This window comes from Musca domestica, unplaced genomic scaffold, assembly GCF_030504385.1.
Source record: "Musca domestica strain aabys unplaced genomic scaffold, Musca_domestica.polishedcontigs.V.1.1 15, whole genome shotgun sequence".
NCBI lineage: Eukaryota > Metazoa > Arthropoda > Insecta > Diptera > Muscidae > Musca > Musca domestica.
The window spans coordinates 12,379,174-12,400,020 of NW_026712207.1; the positions used below are offsets into that span (position 1 = coordinate 12,379,174).

The window sequence follows — 20,847 nt, forward strand, 5'->3', positions numbered from 1 at the left end:
CTATTGTGGGTGAGGTACCAGAAGGAGTGGACCGACGTATTCCATCTTGGCACCACACCTTGGGTTAATAAAATTATTGGAATGTGTGATATTTGAAGAAAATCGTACACTTACGTCACATTATATAAGAGTTGTAATTATTCAAAATTTTGATCCCTTGTGGGGGAGGTACTTGATGGAGTAGACCGATGTTGTCCATTTTCGCACCTGACCTAGCACTGATGAAAATATAAGGATTCGAAAAGTTAGAGCAAAATCGGAGTATCCTTTCTCTTTCAGAGTTGTAATTATTCAAAATGTTGAGCCCTTGTGGCGGAGGTACTTGATTGAGTAGCCCGATATTCTCCGAATTGGAGCAAAATCGGAGTATCGTTTCTCTTTCTATGCAAAAAATATTTTTTGAAAATTTCGACCTTTTGTGGGGGAGCTACCAGAACGAATGGACCGATGTATTCCATCTTGGCACCAGACCTGGGGTTAATAAAATTATTGGGATGTGTGAAATTTTCTATGCAAAAAATATTTTCTTTGAAAATTTCGAAATTTTGTAGGGGAGGTACCAGAAGGAGTGGGCCGATATCGCCCATCTCCGAACTTGATCTAAGTTTGTCAATAATATTACGATCTACCAACTTTGGATCAAACCGTATACTCACTTCGAGAGTTATCGTGCGCACCAGGCAGACAGACGGACATCGCTAGATCGACTCCAAATGTCCTGAAACGGATTTGGTCCAAAGAGACCCAGGGTCTAAAATCGTTATTTCGCCATATGGCCTCTGTAGCCATATGGCTGGTATGGTATAAATAGACTCAAAAGAGCTAAAGAGTTGCTTCGTTTGGCCGAAAGTGGTGAACTGCCGAATTTGGTTTTCTCCGATGAGAAAACATTCGTTGTCCAGCAGTTTGTAAACAAACAAAATGATCGTGTTTAAATGCCAAAGAGGTCAGCTGAAAATGTGCATCTTCGGTTGGCCACCAGAACTCAAGCGCCAGCCATGATGATGGTGTGGGGCACCATAACAGCCGATGGTCACTCTCCGATGGATATAGGATTAGCAACTTTAAAATGCAATTTTCCCTAGGCTTTGCATTGCATATGCAGATGTCTCCTGTGGCTTCAATATCATTTCCTGATTAATATTTTATTATAATAAATTTTTTATCATTCACCTTCGACACATCCTATATATTCAACCACACATGTCAATTCCCCTACAGAAAGGAGATTGCAGCTCTTTGCTCACATGTAATACTGCACTCACACGCCGCACAAACTAAAATGTCAAATGCACATTCTCTGGGGCGCAGAGAGGAGCATTCTTACCATTTAATTGAATTAAAGTCATTATTATTATTACTACTACAGTCTGACATCAAAATGGCGGTTAATTATGAATTTACCGAGAGATGAAATTAAATCGTAGGCCACTGTTGCTAACTCTCCGCTCCACTCCCCTTCCCCTCTTTGCCTTGTGCCATAATTAAACGGAGAATAGTTCTCGTCATTAACATCATGTCATGCAAAATTCAAGTGGAGTAATTCAATATGATTTACTTGTTGTTATTATTTTCTGTTTATTAACCAAAAGAGTTTTCAAAAAAGAAAAAAAAAAAACTGCCAGGAGAAAGGGTAAAACATAAGACGAACAAAAATGAAGTGGTGAATGGAAAACCAACATAAAAAAGTGCTTTGAATAGGTACACACATTCAACGTGATTTACATACATACAAGAAGTATGTATGTATGTAATTGAATGTATGTATGTAAGTATATTGATGAGCTTCATTACGCTTCATTGTTGTTTTGGCAACCATATAAGGCAAACGGTTAAGCGTTTATCGGATTTCTTGCCTGGTAATGGGGCGAATATTTAAATTTTAAAATTTATTCACTGTTCACTGGGCAAATGGGTTATTAATGAGGCGGCTGATGGAAGCAAAAAAAAAAGAAAAAACTTTTTCTTTACATTATTTTTATAAACCTTATAATAGCTCTCTTTACTTTCTAAATGGGCAAGTATTTTGGTGGAGCAGATAAATTGGAGAAAAATGGTGTTTATTGATAAAATTTAAATAATTGATTTCACCATATTGGAGCTCATATATTCCATAAGTACAATTAACACATTTAAATGATAGATAACGCACTTTAACTTAAGATAGATAATAAATAAAACTTAAATACATTTCAAGCTTAACTGTTATTACCTCTTAAGAATTTTTTTTGTTAATTCGAAATAATAAGGCTAAACCCTTCGTCTTTTATTATATATTTCTAATCTCAAATGGATTGTTTTTTCTTAAATTACCTGAAGAATAAAATTTACAGAGTTTTTTCGCCTTTGAATCGGCATTTACATAGGTTGGGTTAGGTTGAAAAGAGGTTGTCCTGGTGGACATACACTTAAGCCAGTATAGACCTGTTATGCGCTCTAGATTAAGAGTTTCTTGGAAGAAGACGAGCAGTTGACAATCTATTATAATTTAAATTCAGTTGCCCTTATTAAAATTTCTTAATTTTTTTTACCATGATCTTATTTAGGTCTAGTATGGAGTCGTTCCCTAAGAATTTGGATCTGATATTTGTAAATGCTGGCAGAGACAATGCTCTAAAGTTTTATCATCTCCTCCACATGTCCTGCATATGCTGTTATCTGCAGAACTTATCTTGTACATATGAGCTTGAAGGCCCAGGAGACCCTTAAGGATCCCTGTTGCCCTACTAATCTCTTTCTTGCCTAAAAATAGAAGAAATTTCACATTGGTATCGCCTCATACGATTTTTTCGTTTTTCCTAAGCCTTCATTGTTCCATAGAGATATACAGGGTGAGATAAAAAAACTGCAACCAACTTCAGACTGCTGTTATTTCTAAGCCACTCGTCCGACAGCTGTTGAAATAATTACAGTGACAGCTCATTATATTGTTTACAAGCGTACAAAAGCATTTTGGTGGGAATTTTCCAGAAGAAAGTTATTCGTGATGGAATTCAAGCTTGATTATGTGATTTCTTTATATTTGAGTGGAGAACCACATGTGGCTATCAATAGAGCACTCCAGCATTCAAATGTGAACAAATCTTTTGTGTCTCGTACCATCGCCCATAACCGTGATACTGGAAGCACAGCCCGACGTCAGGAAAGTCAACGGAAGAAAACAGCAACATCGCAGAAATGGTTCGAAAAGTAAAGAACCGACTTGATCGAAACCCGCGTCGCAGAGCCGAAAAATATAAAATATTCCATTCGGCAATTATTGAGAAATGAGCTCGGGTTAAACCTTTGAAATTCTAAAAAGTGCAAGAACTTACACCGCCACAGAAAAAAAAGAGCTAAAGAGTAGCTTCACTTGGCCGAAAGTGGTGAACTGCCGAATTTCAGCAATTCAGCACGCGACACCCAAGATAGGTTACAAAATGAGGTTCCTTGCTTCATTTCAAGCGCATAATGGCCACCAAAATCTCCGGATACCAATTCGTTGGACTATTGTGTTTGGAGTAGCAAGCAAGCGCTTAGCCGGGAATGGGCCAAAATACCGCAGAGCAACATTTGGGCATTGTATGACGGTTTTATTGACCGTTTGAAGGCCGACCAAATCTAAACTTATTCTAAAATTTGATGCTATTTCCGACATTTTTTGCTTTCATTCAATAAAATTAAATAAAATGTAAAAATTATGGCCGTATAGGCGTTTCTTGCCCATGTCGATCCACGAGTCTCTGGTGGGAATTAATGTTTTACAGGAGGCAGTTACAAATGTTTCAGATATCCGGCTTGATACAAGGTTTCCCATTGATTCTCCCGTTGTTATCTGAAACAATTTCTGATGGTATGTCACATGGCCTTTATTCATGCACTCAGAACATTCGTTGGGCTTCTGTAATATTTTCGTACTAATTTTTTATATCCAGAGCTGTCCACCAGACATCTAATGCGTAGGATAGAACAAGTCTAATTACGCTTTTAGATGGCCAGTGTGTCATCCTTGGATCGAAACCCCACTTTGAGCCTATTTTGTTTTCCTGCTGAAAAGACAAATCTCATCTTTTTTCCGGGTTTACATTAAGACCTCTTGGTCTGGCCCAGTTAAATGCGGGTTTCAAAACTGACTAGAAACTTCTGCACAACAAGTTAAGGCTCTTTCCCCTTAGAAGTATTATAACGTCGTCGGCATAGCAGACTTGTTCAAATCCTTCGTCGGTTAAAGTCTGTTTATTATAGTAATTCGCAAGAGAGGTGGTAAAATCCTTTATGTTAACGTGATATAGCACACAATTTGTGCATCGGTTCCTTAGCATATGGCATATATAGTCCCTGAGGTCCCGGTCAACCTATAAATTATCTAAGGATTGAATGAGTGTATCTGTGCTGACGTTATTGAAAGCGCCTTCGATATCAATGCATACTACCAGTTTATAAAATTTATAAATTTACATACATTTACATAAATAAACTAAATATTCCAAACATGAATATTCTTTTATGAAGAATAATATCCTACCTAATATATTTATTTAAAAATCTCAATAACTCCATTACCTTCTTAATTTTTTTTTGTGCCATAACGTGTGAAATAGTTGTGGGTGGGTTTTATTGATTTCATTTCAATTTATTATTTTGCCTAAAATTTAATATTTTTTCTTTACTAACTTTTTGCGAATACCAAGCCATCTCAACTAGTTTTGATGCCAACATTTTATTGTGGCACAAAAAAAAAAAACTTGATGTAACTAAATATGGCAAGAAATGCAGAGATGTTTTGTTTAAATGCTTGCGTTGAAAGCACACACAATAGAAGAATGTCAATGAGGAAATAGAAACTGTTGGCAGATGAATAGATGGAACGATCGATAATGGGAAAATGATGAGTAGAGAATTCAAATGCTTCTAACATGGTACAATAATAAAGGGTAGCCTTCAACTACTTCCAATCACATTTTTTGTAGCCCCCTTAGATTCTTCGGAGACCCAATAATAAAAATAAAGGCTGACATATCTCATAAAATACGTATTTTTGGTTAGCAACTTCTATTTTTTTATACGAATCTTACTTTATCTTTCTATCAAACCGTAGATTGGGGTAATAAAGTACTTAAATACTTTAAAGAGCTTAAATAAGCTCTTGTACAAAAATATGATACCTGGTGAATAATTGGCAAATAATTATCTATGTAGGTAAATTATTTTTTTTATGTTATAATCTTTTTACTTTGGGAAGTCAAATTTCGATGCACTACTTAAAATGCATTCTTTCGTAGACGCGCGATATGTTCGTTACCAGCATAAAATCGTAATGCAGACGCGCAACTATTGAAATTAAGATACAGCACATATTGTTCGTCGTCGAGCTTCCAAAACTTAGCATAATATTTAGGATTGTGTCTAAAGTGTTTAGTGTTGCTATGTTAGTATAGGTTCTCATGTAGCTCCCATATAACGATACTTCCAGATATTCGATACTATGACGATTTAAGTCAATTTTTGTATGATTGAGGCTATATAAGAGCCTACAGTTTGATCTAAGGATCAAACAAGGGTACCACAGCCTATGACAATAAATTACATATGCAGGCCGACGTCTTCGTATAGCTCGCTTTCAATAAGCCCATTGTTTACGTTTACCGTCTTTTTGAAACCTCATGCCATGCAAGTTAAACTCGTGCAAAAAAAAGTTGAATGTCAGTTACGTTAAGATTCACAGCATCTTTAAAGAAGTACAGTCCAATGATGCCTTTAGCCCATAAACCGCACCATACTGTAACTTTTTCTGGATGCATTGGCAGCTTTAATCAAATAAAAAAGCTGTACGTTCGGCCGGGCCGAACTTTCAATATCCTCCACTATCCTCTGTTAAAATCTTAAAAATACCGAATGCCTATACGACGACGTGGACCTACATAGGCAACTTTTGTCATAAGTTATTACAATATTTAAATGCGACACTTGAAGAAAAATCTGTTTATAAAAATACCGTTATATGGGGGCTATACGAAGACGTGGACCTGTACAGACAATTTTCTGAAATGGGCTGAAGTATCCATTACGAACTTCACATGTGAAATTTGAAACAATCCCGGTAAATAATTTCGCTAAAATCATCAAAATACCGAATATCGGGGGTACGGTATATGGGGGCTATACGAAGACGTGGACCTACATGGTCCATTTTCTGTTTTATGCTGCAGTATCTATTACGAACTTCAAATACCAAATTTGGAACGATTCCGGTGAATAATGTCGCTAAAATGGGGGCTATATGATAACTTGGACCTACATGGCGCATTTACGAACTTAACCTGCCTACTGGCAAATTATACATGTGTGCAAAATTTTAGCCTTCTATCTCAATTTGTTCGAAAGATAGCGTGATTGCAACAGGCGGACAGACAGACACACAGACGGACATGGCTAAATCGTCTTAGAATTTTACGCTGATCAAGAATATATATACTTTGTTGGGTCTGACATGAGTATTTCGAGGAGTAACAAACGGAATGACAAAATTAATATACCCTCCATAGTATGGTGGAGGGTATAAAATGCTTTTAGCTGATTTTCGCTTCAAAACCGACAATTCTGCTAAAAAACAAACTTCGTCGCTGGACAAAATATTTCGATAAAAAAGTGAATATTCGGCCTACTTTTCAACAAAAATTCTGCCTTGCGGTAGGTGGTTCTTGCATCAGCTGTATTTTTTTTTTTTTTCATTAATTTTCCACGTTTTTGAGTAACAGGTGTGATATTTTCTTCAGTTTGCATTTTTTTTTGTAAGAATCTTGGTGGTTTAATGCCCAACAATGTACATTTTTTACGAAATGTAGTCACAATAGCTCGAATGAGCGCTTCAGTGCCCTAACATGGAAGAAAAGCGCGATAAATTTCCTTAACAGATTCTTAACATTGTGATAACAAAATTTAATGTTTTGTAAATGTTGTTCTTTTATAAGACGATTCATGGTTAAATTATAGACGAAACAGAAACAGTTTGACAGTGATACAAAAAACGAAAAGTGTGTGAGCTGTTTAAACAAGTGTTGCCAAAAAGGTAATAGCTAAAAACTGAGTTATTCGTAAATAAAAATCTCAAAGCCCCTACTTTCAATATTATTCTACCTTTCTTAGTTGTATAGCTGACTGATTCACATCTATCTAAAAATACAGCATTAAACATCCATGTCTAAAAATACTATGCACTACACTATGAATGGATCTTATTTATAACACGTATGTAATCAGCCACTTTCCAAACTTTTTGACATAGGGACATTTGTACCTAGAGTACAATTTCTTTAAAAAAAATAACACAAAAATTACCCTCTAATAATAACCAAATATCCCATAGATGCCCAGTAGTGGCTGATTTCAGCAATTTCAACTCACACGTATTCTTACGCTCTTTTGTTTGATCGTCAATCAACCAATAAGAAAGCAGAAATATGAGTGGGAGAGATAAGCTACACAGGCAGAAGTTTTGTGTAATATTTACATTTAATCGTAATCGAGACTGGCGTTAGTGAACACATAAACTGAAAATTATTGCGATATGTCAATGATGTCTTTTGAAAAGTATTTTATGCTACAAAATGCTTTTGATGATATGCAATGTATTATATGTTATAAGACATTAAAAAAAAAAGAAATATAATTTAAAAAAACTGTTCATAAAGACATGAATTTTTTGCAGGGGGAAGAAAAAGAAAAACAATTTAAAATGTATAAGAAATTTTTTATAAAAAAGTTGAAGGAATGGGTAAATCAATATAGAGATAATGATGAAGATATGGTGGAGGAGAATTTAAACTTAATAAGTTTATATATTATAAAAAAGGGAAGGCCATTTTCAGATGGGCCGTTTGTCAAAAATATATTGTGTCAAGTTTTTCAAAAAATTTTATTCATTACTTTTTAATTGCAAATTTAATAGTGATTAATTATTTCTGAAAAAAACAATAATTTCCATTTCTTTTTTTTTTTTTTTGGTTGTTTGTTATAATTACGTATTTTATTTATATATATATATATATATATATATATATATATATATATATAGAAAAAGAAAAAAAAATGACGACACCCGCCACACATGTGCTTTCGTCGCTATCTCGTTGACGACTAAATAAAATGAATAGAAAAATCTTTTCTTCCAGTGTTATTTCGTCGCTCTCACCAATACTACTACATTGGGCATCTATGAAATATCCATTCACAAAGAGACAGCCCTGTTTCAATTACAGTAAGAGAGGAAGAGCACTGAATTAAACGAGGGGAATAGGGTCTCTCTCCTCTCTCCTACAATAACAATTATGTGCTAAATATCAACAACAACAATCAACATCTTTGTGCTGCGGCCACTGGGGAAAGGTGTGAAATAAATAGAATGGAAATAGACAATAATAAAGCAAACGAATGATCAAGAAAGAAAAACATCTGTTAGCCGATGAAGAGCAGAGCATCAACAATAAAATGGGAGCTTGTTTGTTCTCCTCCACAAGAAAATGAATTAGATTAGTTGTCATGTTTGTAGATCATAGATGCCCAATGTAGTAGTATTGGTGAGAGCGACGAAATAACACTGGAAGAAAAGATTTTTCTATTCATTTTATTTAGTCGTCAACGAGATAGCGACGAAAGCACATGTGTGGCGGGTGTCGTCATTTTTTTTTCTTTTTCTATATATATATATATATATATATATATATATATAAATAAAATACGTAATTATAACAAACAACCAAAAAAAAAAAAAAAGAAATGGAAATTATTGTTTTTTTCAGAAATAATTAATCACTATTAAATTTGCAATTAAAAAGTAATGAATAAAATTTTTTGAAAAACTTGACACAATATATTTTTGACAAACGGCCCATCTGAAAATGGCCTTCCCTTTTTTATAATATATAAACTTATTAAGTTTAAATTCTCCTCCACCATATCTTCATCATTATCTCTATATTGATTTACCCATTCCTTCAACTTTTTTATAAAAAATTTCTTATACATTTTAAATTGTTTTTCTTTTTCTTCCCCCTGCAAAAAATTCATGTCTTTATGAACAGTTTTTTTAAATTATATTTCTTTTTTTTTTAATGTCTTATAACATATAATACATTGCATATCATCAAAAGCATTTTGTAGCATAAAATACTTTTCAAAAGACATCATTGACATATCGCAATAATTTTCAGTTTATGTGTTCACTAACGCCAGTCTCGATTACGATTAAATGTAAATATTACACAAAACTTCTGCCTGTGTAGCTTATCTCTCCCACTCATATTTCTGCTTTCTTATTGGTTGATTGACGATCAAACAAAAGAGCGTAAGAATACGTGTGAGTTGAAATTGCTGAAATCAGCCACTACTGGGCATCTATGTTGTAGATATATAGATGCCCGTCTCTGTGTGTGTGCGAGTACGTATTTCAATGTTTTTTCTTGGGGGAATGATCATTGATTTTTGGCAAATGACGTCATTTTGCTGTTCGTCTCTTCTTTTGACACATCTCAAAGATCACAGATTACCTTCAAATTTGTATTTCTTTCGGCTTGGCGGTTAATGATCTTTAGTTGGAATTACTAATTATCTTTAATAAAAATAAAGCAATAACAAATTTAAATCAATTACGCAGGCGCTATTCTGCTATAATACTACTGGGAGCTATTGCTTTTGTTTGTGTTAACAACACACAGCGAATGAATTGCAACATATTTCGAGATTTCCAGATGATAAATAAACATCTCAAGTACATGTAATTGACGTCAGCTATTTTGTAATACCAATACAACAATTTCAATTACTCAAATCAAATTATGCAATTTGGTTCCACTACTTATTTTTAGGTCATCGAGAGCCAATTTTTTCGCAGTGTAAACTCAAACATATTTTTGCATTCCATTCCACGGGCTACTTTTTTAGCAGGACAATTTTGCTTTTTTGCCCTGCATTCCTGTTTCCTGAAAAAGCAAATACAAATACTTGCGCCGATGTTGTTTTTGTTGCTATTATTTTATCCACAACTTGAAATGCCAATAGAATTGCCCGACAAGCAAAACCTGTTGTTTTTATTTGCCAAGCAACTCTTTACTTTTCAACTTCTACATCTTCCCCACTTTATTGTTGTTTTCATTTTGTCACACACTTCATCATAGTATTCTTCTCTTTGGTATTTTTATTTCACTGTTTTTTTTTTTTTTGCTATTTGTAGTATTTTGTGAATTTATTTAAAACTCGCAGCCACACATACTTTTTTCCCTGGCGTTTTGCACACTGAATTGATTTGGTTTCTCCTTCTTCCTCCTCGTCGATGTGTTAAAAACGATTTATGATTTCACCACGCACGGAAATTCGTAAGCGTTTTGATTTTTTGAAATTGTTTAGTTTTTGATTCGAGTAAAATTAACACACGAATTCTACCGATACCACGAACGAAATGCAACGACGGAAAAATATAAACTGACGGGGCTGGCTAGTTGTCGTGTAGTAGAGATGAGTACAGATATTTTGGCTTTGTTGTTGTTGTTGTAGAGAGCCAAAAATAATACACGTCGTGCAGCTGTCTCTGTTGTGACTGTATTGGCGCTTCCGTTTTGTTTACTATTCAGAGTTGTATTTCGGTGGCAGTGGATTTGTTTTGTTATAAAGTTGTAGTTAATGGCGAAGTAACGTGAAATAAAAAGAGAAGAAACGCAACAAAAGAAGGAATAATTCGAAAATTGTTTTTATGAAACTTTTAATTAAAAAATAAAAACCAAATAATTATGGGATTAAATGTTGGTTCGATTAAAATAAATTATGTGGTAAAATTTGTTATTATCTTTCTTTTCTATGCCCTCCACCTTTTTTTAGCTTTGTTATTACGTTTGTAACTCCTCGAAATATTCATGATAGACCTTATCCGGTACAGTTTGCGATGAAAAAACTGCAACCAACTTCAGACTGCTGCCATTTCTAAGCCACTCGTCCGACAACTGTTAAAATTATTCCAGTGACAAGCGTACAAAAGCATTTTGGTGAGAATTTTCCAGAAAAAAGTTATTCGGGATGGAATTCAAGCATGATAGTGTGATTTCTTTATATTTGGCTGGAAAACCACAAGTGGCTATCCAGCATTTAAATTTGAATAAATCTTTTATGTCTCGTACTATCCCTCGTTAACGTGATACTGGTAGCGTAGGCCGACGTCAAGAAATTGGACGGAAGAAAACAACAACATCAGCAGAAATGGTTTGAAAAGTAAAGAAGCGACTTGACCGAAACCCGCGTTGCAGTGGGCGAATAATAGTTCGTGAGCTGAACATATCGCAATATTCCATTCAGCAAATATTGAAAAATGAGCTCGGGGTAAACCCATTGAAATTCCAAAAAGTGCAAAAACTTACACCGCAACGGAAAGAAAATAGACTCAAAAGAGCTAAAGAGTTGCTTCGCTTGGCCGAAAGTGTTAAATTGCCGAATTTGGTTTTCTCTGATGAGAAAATATTCGTTGTCCAGCAATTTGTAAACAAACAAAATGGTCGTGTTTACCTGCCAAAGAGGTCAGCTGAAATTGTGTACCTTCGGTTGGCCACCAGGACACAAGCGCCGGCCATGGTGATGGTGTGGGCCGCCATAACAGCCGATTGTCGCTCTCCGCTCGTATTAATCGACCGTGTCATCAGAATAAATGCCGAATATTATCGTGAAAATATTCTGGAGGTGTATTAAAGCCTTGGGCACGCAAACATTTTGGCCGCAGATCTTGGACATTCCAACAGGACTCAGCACCATTGCACTCAGTACGCGCCACCCAAGAATGGTTACAAAATGAGGTTCCTCGCGTCATTTCCAAAATCTCCGGATACCAATCCGTTGGACGATTGTGTCTGGAGTATTTTGGAAAGCAAGGTTGACACTAAAAAATATCAAAGTGTCGATCACCTCAAGGAAGCGTTTCGGCGCGAATGGACCAAAATACCGCAGAGCAACATTCAGACAGCATTAGATAGTTTCATTGGCCGTTAGAAGGCCATTATTCGTGCCAAAGGTGACCAATTCGAACAAATCTAAATTTACTAAATTATTTTGGAAAGCAAGGTTGGTACTAAAAAATACCAAAGTGTCGATCACCTCAAGCAAGCGCTTCGCCGGGAATGGACCAAAATAGCGCAGAGCTACATTCAGGCAGCGTGTGACAGTTTCATTGGCCGTTTGAAGGCCATAATTCGTGACAAAAGTGACGAATTCGAACAAATCTGAACATATTCTAAAAAAATATTCTATTTCCGATATTTTTTGGTTTCATTCAAAAAAATTGAAAAAAAATTAAGAATTATGGCGTTTGACTATGTTGCAGATTTTTATCTCACCCTGTATATGGAAGCTGCACCGATGTGAACCGATTTTCATCACATGTGACATACTTGCATATATGCTAGTAGAATCTGCAACGTGTATACTATTTGGGTTAAGGTCCACATCGGGTAAACAATATACATACTTGAAATCTGATAATGACATATATGGGGGTTAAATCCAAATCTAAATCAATTCAAAATTCGTCAAGACTATTTATCGGCCATATCTGAAACCTGGTACCAAATGTCATTGTTATGGAACGCATATTAGTATAGCGGAGAATATAAATATGAAATTCGATTACATTTTTATGCGAGAGCTATGACAATATCAGAACCAATTTTCACTAATTTTGACATATTTGCTCCTTGCCTAAATTCGTTCGTATGTGTTAAAGTTTAACAAATTAGGACTGATAAAACACATTTCGAGTACAGTACACATGACATCACATATTTTCGATCCACACATATTTTGGATATTCAAATTACTGCTAGGTATATTTAAATCTGGTCTGATTATCACAAATTTCAATAGGGTTCATTCTTGGGCCAAACAAAGAAACGATGAAATTTCAGCACAAAATTCCCTTTAGCGTGTTACAAACAAACACACAAAAACAAAATACCTTTTACCACAATATGGTGTCGGGTACAATGAGTAGGGGAATTCCACTACTGATAAACAAAAAAAAATCGAAAACTTTTTTAAAAAAAATTACTAGAAAAATTGCCTCATGGCACCCTGTGTTATGGTGATAAATTTAAATTTACAACTGGCAATTACTTTGTATTTTATCCGTGACACAAACCAAATAGCCGCTCTCACAATCAAATACTCTACAAATTGAATGGCATGCGTTGTAGATGGCATTAATACCATAATTATTTGAATCATGGAAAAATTAGATTATTTAAATTGAACTGATTGATCTTGAACTTATTTTTGTCGCCACAGCAACTATTCCAACATTTATCTCAAAAAATAAAAATAATAATTAGTATATTGACAAAAATTTAAAAAATCGAATTAAATCTTCATTAGATGTCTTATGAGCCAAAGCTTATGGGGATCATATATTTCACTGTCTACAATTGACAGGATTAAATGGTAAGCCAAATTAAATCATAATTAAGGTGTCTGACAGCATAATGGCTAATAATGCCGAAAGGTATGATGACTCGTGGTTGGTAAAAACAAAGACAAGAAGATTGAAATATTAGGAAATTGCCTTGCCTGTTGTTGTATTGTGCAATAATATCCTCCACATTTTGTTGCATATCTAAGCTCTCTGTTAATTTTTAATTTAATGTCTGGAGCAACACAAAGCGCGGTATTTGTCGTGCAAAATTCATGGCTCTAAATATATTATGGTTATGCAAACAATAATTGAAAATTGTGTGTTTTGACAATGGATGGTAATTGAAAATGGAAATGATGGAAGTAACGACACTATGTCTACGCTAAATTAAATTGGGAATGTATGGGGTTCGGCAAATACCTTTTTATACCCTACAACACTATGTGTTGGGAGTATTATAAGTTGGGGTATTATATGTAACACCACCATTTTGTTTGGCCATCAGACAATAGCGGGCAAAATGGATCATAACTTTTTTGTAAAAATATACACAAAAACCCCGAATATTTTCAAAACTGGCGGAATCACAAATGCACGAAAATTTCACTTCGGACTATTACATTGATGCCCATATCCAAGATATTTGACAATTCTCACAAATTTGGAAAAGGATAAAATCTATGAAAATCGCGTGAAAATGTGTCAATGAAAAAATGAATATTTTTTTTATATTTTATATATTTTGTCACAATTTTTATTTACGTTTGTTAATATTTTCTCACCTTACTACACTACAGGGGAAGATGAAAAAACTGCAGCCAACTTCAGGCTGCTGTCAGTTCTAAGCCACACGCTCGACAGCTCTTAAAATTATTCCAGTGACAGCTAATTATATTATTTACAAGCGTGCAGAAGCATCTTGGTGAGAATTTACCAGAAAAAAAGTTATTCGTGATGGAATTCAAGCGTGATAGTGTGATTTCCCGTACCATCGCTCGTTACCGTTATACTGGTAGCGGGTAGCGTAGCCCAAGGTCAAGGAAGTGGACGGAAGAAAACAGCAACATCAGCAGGAATGGTTCGAAAAGTAAAGAAGCGACTTGATCGAAACCCGCATCGCAACATACCATTCGCCAAATATTGAAAAATGAGCTCCAAAAAGCCAATGAAATTCCAAAATGTGCAAAAACTTACACCGCACCAGAAAGAAAATAGACTTAAAAGAGCTGAAGATTTGCTTCGCTTGGCCGAAAGTGGTGAACTGTTGAATTTGGTTTTCACCGATAAGAAAACATTTGTTGTTTAGCAGTTTGTAAACAAACAAAATGATCGCGTTTACTTGCCAAAGAGGTCTGCTGAAAATGTGCACATTCGGTTGGCCACCAGAACTTAAGTGCCGGCCATGGTGATGGTGTGGGCCGCCATAACAGGCGATGGTCGCTCTCCGCTCGTATTAATCGACCATGAAAATAATTTGGAAGGTGTATTGAAGCCTTGGACATGCAAACATTTTGGCCACAGACCTTGGACATTCAAACAAGACTCAGCACTCGCCATCCATGAATGAATGCAAAATGAGGTTCCTTGCTTTATGGCGTTTGACTTTGTTGCAGTTTTTTTATCTCACCCTGTATAGCCTTTGCTTACTTGTGTTTTTTTTTTGTTTGAAAATTTATTACTACTGCTTATTGGTTCAATCCTTTTTTTATTTGAAATTTACACCATTTTGAATATTGGTCCAAGGGGAGGGACATATCTTAATCTAAACCGATTTTTTACCAAATTTAATATAATTTCTTCCAGGCTGAATTCGATTGGACATCAATCTCTTGGTGCTCAATGAATTTTAATATATGAGCTTTAACCAAATCTGAACTGATTTAAAAAAATGGCAAAGGTATTTCTGAGCTGTATTTTATATATTTAAAAATGTATTAGAAATATGCTAAAATTCGCAGAGACCACGACAGCATTGTCGAGATGCGTGAATTTTCCGAAATTCGATCTCATCACAATTAAAGAGTTATGGTTATGTACCCCCACACAAAGGCCATAAGTGTAAGAGGTAAAATACAAAAATAAACAAGTAAAAAAGCTGTAAGTTCGGCCGGGCCGAACTTTTAATACCCTCCACCAGTTGGTACAAATTTGACAGTTTCCAAAAAAAAAAACAATAAAATCCGTTAAAAATTCTGTTAAAATCTTAAAAATACCGAATGCCTATACGACGACGTGGACCTGCATAGGCAACTTTTGTCATTAGTTATTACAATATTTTAATGTGAAACTTGAAGAAAAATCTGTTTATAATGTAGCTAAAATCATCCAAAAACACCGAATATAGGGGGTACCGTTATATGGGGACTATACGAAGACGTGGACCTGCACAGACAGGCTGTAGTATCCATTACGAACTTCAAATGCCAAATTTGAAACAATTCCGGTGAATAATGTCACTAAAATCATCAAAATACCGAATATCGGGTGGTACCGTTATATGGGGGCTATATGATAACTTGGACCTACATGGCAAAATATACATGTGTGCAAAAATTTAGCCTTCTATCTCAATTTGTTCGAAAGATAGCGTGATTACAACAGACAGACATACAGACAGACAGACGGACACGGATAAATCGTCTTAGAATTTTACGCTGATCAAGAATATATATACTTTGTTGGGTCTGACATGAGTATTTCGAGGAGTTACAAACGGAATGACAAAATTAATATACCCTCCATAGTATGGTGGAGGGTATAAAAAATATTATGTCAGCTAGATCATCATCTCATGTCAGCTAGATCATCATCAACATCATTTGTACAAAAAAAAACAACTCCTTGGATAATTACAAATGTTTGCATTGTTTTCACCTGAATGGTTATCCCAATATGACCCATCTTCAAACTCGTTCTAAGTTTGATAAAATTGCCGGTGTATGTTCCAAACTTAGGTTGAATCTCATACTACCTTCAAAAGTTATGGTAGGGCAGAGAGACAGGCACACTGAGTAGAGTGAAGATGATGGGGAGGGTGCACTGACTACAAATTAAACTTGATATATAGAGGGATTCTACTTATTGTCCCCTTTTTATATATTCTATTTTGTACGGTTTATATATTTGTATAACTTTTTTTCTATTTATTTTTTTTGTTGCCAAAATGTTAAAGTAGAAACATATGTTTTGAATTCTGTTAAAAAATTGAGTTTTTTTTTAGATTTAAATCCCAATCATCATTGTTCCGATCAAACTATTCATATACTCAACCATCCCGAGTAATGTAGGGTATACAGATAATACGCAAAATAAGTGATTTAGCACATAATAAGACTTAAGACACAAACGTGCCATTAGAAAAGAGAGTGAGAGAGATTGGTGAGAGGAGAGGTGCTTGCGATACAAAAGACTTAAGACACAAACATGATGTATGAAGATTAATGCGACATAAAAGCTTCGCCCGAACAATAACCGACGGCTAGACACATTGTGTCGATGTTTGGCTGGAGATTTGTGTGGATGAACTCAAACACACAAACAAATATTATCTGATTTAAAGAGAACGATAATGACTTTTTCATGGGGAATTTCATTTCTCTGATCGCTCTAATCCTTCTTCTTAAGAATAAAATTCGCTCATTTCATTATTGGCTTTTTTAATTCATTTTTTATTGACTCTTTCCAAGGTTAAGTGTCGTTCATTAAACTCTCAAATATCATTCACATTTTGAAATATTTCGAAATATTTCAATCCATCCATCTACTGATGTGCCAGATCAACACAAACTCGTCAATCTCCTCCCTACACAAAAACCATCAGCTGTTTGATTGATTGAAATTAATCCAGTGCCTTTGGCAAATGTAATACCTGACGTGCCATCAGAATTATTTCAGAATGAGAGGCAAAAACAAAAAATGTTTGGTGGTGGTGTGACAAATGACTTTTTATATTTGTTTATCTTTTTTTTCTGATGAGACATTCTTAAGAGCGTTTTTGTGGGTTGGTTTGTCGTTTGTTAACCAACAACAATATTATTTAAACCGAAAAATGGAATTGGAAATGAGTAGAATATAAATAAAGAAGCGGGGGATTTTTATACCTTCAGTCTTATGGCCCTAAGGGGTATAAATAATTTGTGTGTTTGGGGAATTTGGACTCGATATTGCCATGTTCGTTTGGCTAGATGGTCCTCACGATATTTCTTAATGAGAGTAATCGATTTCATACTTCATAATATTTACTTCATAATATTTATGGCTACAAAGGGTATATCAAATTTGATACGCCTAAAATGTGTCTCATGTCTGAAATCCATTTTCGGACATTTTAAGTCGATCCAACCATCTTTGCCAGTCTGCCTCCAGGGTCACGAAATCTCGGAAAAGGAATTGTCCGATTCAATCCAAACTTGGTCCATTGTAATATTTTACCTAAAATTAGGTCGGCATCGAACATGGTTTTTATCGGTCCACAGTGCAATATTTCTACTCCTTTTGGTACCCCCCATAAAGGATTTTTATACCCTCAGTCATATGGCTAGAGAATGTATATATCATTTAATACGGCCAAAACGTGCCTAATTCGCTTCAGGACCTTTGGAGTCGATCTAGGGATGTCCGTCCGTCTGGCTGGTGCTCACGATAACCCTCGAAGGGAATATCCGATTTGGTCCAAATATGGTACATCGTAATATTAGTATCAAACTTAGCTCGATTTCGGAAATGGGCAATATCGGTACCGAAAGGTCGAAATTTTCCAAAAAAGAGGGAGGGTAATCCAATTTATCTCCAACATCACAAATCACAAAATTTGCATCAGTGCTAGGTCAGGTGCGAAAATGAAAAATATCTGTCCACTCCATCAAGTACTTCCACCACAAAGTGTTAAAATTTTCAATAATTATAAGTCTTAAGAGATCCGATTTTCTTCACCTTACACACATTAAAATATTTTTTAACTAACCCTTCTACTCCTTCTTGTACCTCCGCCACAAAGAATCAACATTTTGCACACCCATGAATCTCATAAAACGCGAAATTTACTTCCGATTCCCTTCAGACTTGGCACATCCCAATATTTCTATTAATACAAGATGGAACCATTCCTTCTGGGGCTACCCCAACAAAGAGTGAAAGTTTTAAATAACCAAAACAATTATTTAATCCGAAATATACGTCCGGTTCTCTTCATATTTTACACATCGGATTATGTCTGCCAACACAAGATCTGCTCTGAAGATGGGACATATTGGTCCACTTCTTCTGGTACCTTCCTCACAAAGTGTCAATATTTTGAATATCTATGAAACTAATAAAACGCAAAATTAAAATCCAATTCTATCCAGACTTGGCACATGACAATGTTTCCATCAAAACAAGATCTGTTATAAAGATGGTACATATCGGACCATTTCTTCTGGCACCTCCTGCAAAGGGTCAAAGTTTTCAAAAACCAAAACTATTATAAAATCCGAAATAACCATCCGGTTTTCTTCATATTTCACACATCCCATTATTTCTGCTAACATAAGATCTGCTGTGAAGATGGGATATATTGGTTCACTCCTTCTGGTACCTCACCCACAAAAGGTTAACATGTTGAATATCAAAAAAAAAAAAGAAAACTCACAAAACGCGAAATTAACATCAGATTTCATTCTGACTTGGTACATCTCAATAATTCCATCAACATACGATCTGTTATAAAAATAGTAGAGATCGGATCGCTCCTTCGGGTACCTTACCCACAAGGGGTCAAAGTTTAGAATAACCAACACGATTATAAAATCCGAAAGAAGCATTCGATTCTCTTTATATTTCACATATCCCATTATTTTTACTAACACAAGATCTGCTGTGAAGATGGGACATATCGGTACACTTCTTCTGGTACCTTCCACGCAAAAGGTCAACATTTTTAACAACCGAGAAAATAACATGCGATTCCATACAGACTTGGTACATTTTAATATGTCCATCAACACAAGGTCTGCTATAAAGATGCTAGAGAGCAGACCATTTTTTCTGGTAGCTCCCCCACATAGGGTTCAAAATTTTGAATAACAAACGCTCAAAGAAAGCGAAATAAGCATCCAACTTTCTTCAAAGTTCACACATACAAACATTCATACTAATATAAGATCTGCTGAGAAGATGATATATATCTGCGAACCCCTTCTGGTACCTCACCCACAAAGGGTCACAATTTGCAAGACTTTTGTCTGCTACAACTTGCGAAAAAAGTCAGCATTTCTTAACAACTTGCTATATATAAACATTTCTCTCAATCAGAATCCTAATATGAATATAAAATTTATGATTTCGCCTAAAATTGGATATAAATTTCCGATTTTCTTGTAATTTTGCCCAAAGCCATATTTTTATCTGTATTATATGAAATTTGAAAATGGAATACTTCGGTCGACTATATCTGGTTCCTCACGCACAATTTAACATTTTCTAAAAATTTCTACATATCTCATATAAAGTGAAGTAGTAGTCGATATAGTCCAAACCTGGCACATCGCAATATTTATGTCATATTTATTTAGGTCCAATACGAAATGGACAACATTGGCCCATTCCTTTGGAAGCTACTCCATAAAGGGTCAACAATTTAAACAATCATAACAGAAGTCAAAATATATTCAAATAATCGAACATTGGCTTAGGGTATACATCGGTCGGCAAAACCGTCTTATACCTTTTAACTTGTTTTCTCAATAAAAGATCTGATGCGAATACACCCTCCCCACAAATGGTTAAAAATATGATTTACAATTATTCCCAGAAAAATTCTGATTTTCTTCAAATTTTGGACATCCAAATATTTTTATCAGTATTAGATAAAGTGGAAGTCTTCGGTCTACTATATCTGGTAGCTCAGTTATATTTCAACATTTGCCAAAAATTGTCACGTAACTTATATTAAGTGAAGGAAAACATCATTTTTGCCCAATTCGGGTACTTTTTTAAATTTATATAAGAGTTGGTTCAGATGAAAAGTGGATGATATTGGTCGACTCCTACGGTCAACATTTTGAATAATCATAAAGTAAGTCAAAATATATTTAATAAACTGACACAGGCTGAAAGTATGCATTTGTCGGCAAAAGCGATCAGTACTTTTTGACTTGTTTTCTTAAAATTAGATCCAGATCAAAGATGGACCTTATCCGTGCAATGTTTCTACTCCACCTCCATAAAACTGAATTTGCAAATTTGTCGTATTTCAACGATTATTTGCTGTCCATTCAAAGCAACATCTTGATTACATTTCCCCCCTCTAAAATTCCGCTAATTATGTTGATGAGCGGCAGCCATCAATGAATTGTTTGCTGAAACAATAATAACTAATTTGCCCGTAGCAATTACTACTACCACCGATCACCAAATGACATTTTTAAACAGCACTGATCCGATTTGAAACA

The 20,847-nt window shown here is 35.0% G+C and overlaps 2 protein-coding genes across 2 annotated transcripts in view; both read right to left on the reverse strand.

Moving 5' to 3' along the window:
- LOC105261420 (LITAF domain-containing protein) overlaps positions 1–10,386 on the reverse strand; it is a 44,103-nt gene extending 33,717 nt beyond the window's left edge. The window contains exon 1 of the mRNA XM_011293277.3: positions 10,247–10,386. The gene's annotated coding sequence lies outside the window, so the exon portion shown is untranslated. The remainder of the gene's footprint in view (positions 1–10,246) is intronic.
- The window catches only part of LOC101895655 (cell death-inducing p53-target protein 1), a 39,568-nt gene extending 29,182 nt beyond the window's left edge, over positions 1–10,386 (reverse strand). Inside the window, exon 1 of the mRNA XM_005181266.4 lies at positions 10,247–10,386. The gene's annotated coding sequence lies outside the window, so the exon portion shown is untranslated. The remainder of the gene's footprint in view (positions 1–10,246) is intronic.
- Positions 10,387–20,847: the final 10,461 nt, after the last annotated feature.